Consider the following 2,416-nt stretch of genomic DNA (forward strand, 5'->3'; position numbering starts at 1 on the left):
ATTTACATGGAGGAAGGCTACAGTTTGCTCTTTTGCTTTCATCTCCCTTCCTTCCTTGTGCTTTTATTCTTCTTTTATTTGGAGTAACATGCAGCACAACAATCAAATCAAAGCATGTTACATTCTGATTTTTTGTTTCCCAAACATTCAAACCTTTTTGTTAGCAGAATTAGCCTTTGCCAGGTAATTCAAAGAAAAATTTACATTTGATTTTACCCTCTTTAAGTCAGTGCTTTGCCATGTTTATTGTATCTCCCTACCTGCTCACTTTGCATGGGTTCACTCTCCCTTCTCTTTAGCTGATTACTGAGCAGTCAGTGGAAAGCTTCAGATGCTGGTGATATTTTCTCTACTGTTAACAAAAGCAGAAAAGAATTTCACACTTTTTTGAGCACTGCAGCTGTCTCAGTGCCTTTAAATGCCACTTATAAGCCATTCTAAACACACCAGCCTGCCTAACAGGAAACCAAAATACCCGTTAGCACTTTCTTTCCATGAAGGATGAAGAGTTGTCTTTAATGCATCAAATGAATTCAAGGAATGCATGTTCTTTCTAGGGATGACAGAAAGAAATGTAGCCAGTTCAACATTAAAAAGATAAAAGTAGTTTGTACTGTTATCATCAGTAGGAACTTGAGAGAAGGGGAGAGCAGTCTTATAAAAAATATATGTAACGTTAATTATCCTGTCATTTTGTTTAATCCAACCCTGGTTCTCAAACCTGTTTGCACATTGCAGTCACCTGTACGTGCACGCGTGCTGCCTGTGTGCTCAGTCACTTCAGTTTGTGACTCTATGGGCTGTAGCCTGCCCAACTCCCCTCTCCAAGGGATTCTCCAGGCAAGAATACTGGGGTGGGTTGCCATACCCTCTTCCAGAGGATCTTACAGATCCAGGGATCAAACCTGTGTCTCCTACATCTCCTTCATTGCAGGCAGATTCTTTACCCACTGAGCCACCTGGAAGCCTATCATAATGGCCTGTAGAAACTTCAAATAATCGTAATAATAATGAGGAGGAGGAGGCAAAGAAGACAAGGAGGAAGAGGTTGGTATCCATCCCTAGAGACTGTGATTTAATTGGTCTGGGGTGTGGCCTGAGCTTTGAAATTTGACTTTGGAAGTTTCCAAGTTTGGGAGCCATTGCCCTTTAAATTACAGGATTATTGTAGTGCTGTCCAATAAGACTTTCTGAGATGATACAGATAGTAACTTCACGGAGTATTAACCACCCTGAGAGCAGGAGGAACAAAAGGAAGAGGTTGGTGTTTTCACAATCAGAAAGCTTGTAAGAGGATCCTAAAGAACTGAGATTCAGACCTCTGAGAAAAGGGCATTGCTTTCTTGTTGTTGATAGCACTGGGTGGAATGCATCATTTTGGGAGTGAATGGAAAGAAGATAGAATCAGCTGCTGTTAGAATTCACCACTGCTACCAGGAAGAAGAGCTGATGCTAGAAAGATGGGAAAAGATGAACAAGGAGGGTCTTTTGACATTTTCTCTTGCTTGGCAGCCTCACTCTGATACCCACCAGTCACAGGACCTATCAAGGAAAGAAGTGGCCAAAGGGAAAAAGTTTGCTGTCCCAGCCCTAATCAGTGTCTCCAAGCCAGGTATGGAAGAGTGACCTTGGAGCCCAGAAGCAATATTTAATGCCCAACATCATTGTAACCAAAGAAGTGCACATTATAAATATTTTCACATATCCAATAAACAGAGATCTATAAAACAGTTATTCTTACAGATTCAGTAAGCATGCATTCTTATGAGTAAATTAACATCCAGGAAAGCAAGTTACAAATCCTAAAGTGTTTATACATTTTCAATCAATAATTTTGCTTTAAGAAATTTATCCTCAAAGACACAATGAAAATTATTATGTAAGATTTATGTGAAAAATATTTACTAGGATCTTGTTCATACTAATAAAAATCTTAATAACCCAAATAAGAAATGGTTAAATACATTAAGGAGTATATAAATGATTTAATTTTATGCAATAGCTTAAATTAGGTTTACAATGTAATTTATGGACAACACACACTTATGGTGTAATGATTGACATATCATCTTTTAATTTAATAACTTTACCACAAGCATTGTTGTTGCTTTTTATTTTCCTTTTATTTTCTCTTCTCTATTGCTATATATTCTTTTTCTTATAGTATATTCTATTAATAATAATAATATAACAAAAATAGCATTTAACAGCATTAACACAAAATGTTTTATGCAAACAAAATACGTGAGCGAAAACAATACTTTGGGAAAAATATGCAGCAAATATACTTTTTTTTGTCTTTAATAAGTAAGGAGTACATATAGATTCATAAGAAAAACATTAAAACTGCCCAAATAATAAAGGAATGATCAAAATTATTTGGAAAAGGAAAAATACATGTGATTAATGAACTCAT

At 36.4% G+C, this 2,416-nt stretch overlaps 1 long non-coding RNA gene across 1 annotated transcript; it reads left to right on the forward strand.

Annotated features, from left to right (window-relative positions):
- The first annotated feature begins 933 nt into the window (after positions 1-933).
- On the forward strand, positions 934-1,751 carry LOC129650496 (uncharacterized). The gene is made up of 3 exons (XR_008713797.1): positions 934-1,047; positions 1,161-1,260; positions 1,357-1,751. It is a non-coding gene; the product is annotated as an uncharacterized LOC129650496 (long non-coding RNA).
- The last annotated feature ends 665 nt before the right edge of the window (positions 1,752-2,416 follow it).

Source organism: Bubalus kerabau, chromosome 1, assembly GCF_029407905.1.
Source record: "Bubalus kerabau isolate K-KA32 ecotype Philippines breed swamp buffalo chromosome 1, PCC_UOA_SB_1v2, whole genome shotgun sequence".
Classification (NCBI taxonomy): Eukaryota; Metazoa; Chordata; class Mammalia; order Artiodactyla; family Bovidae; genus Bubalus; species Bubalus kerabau.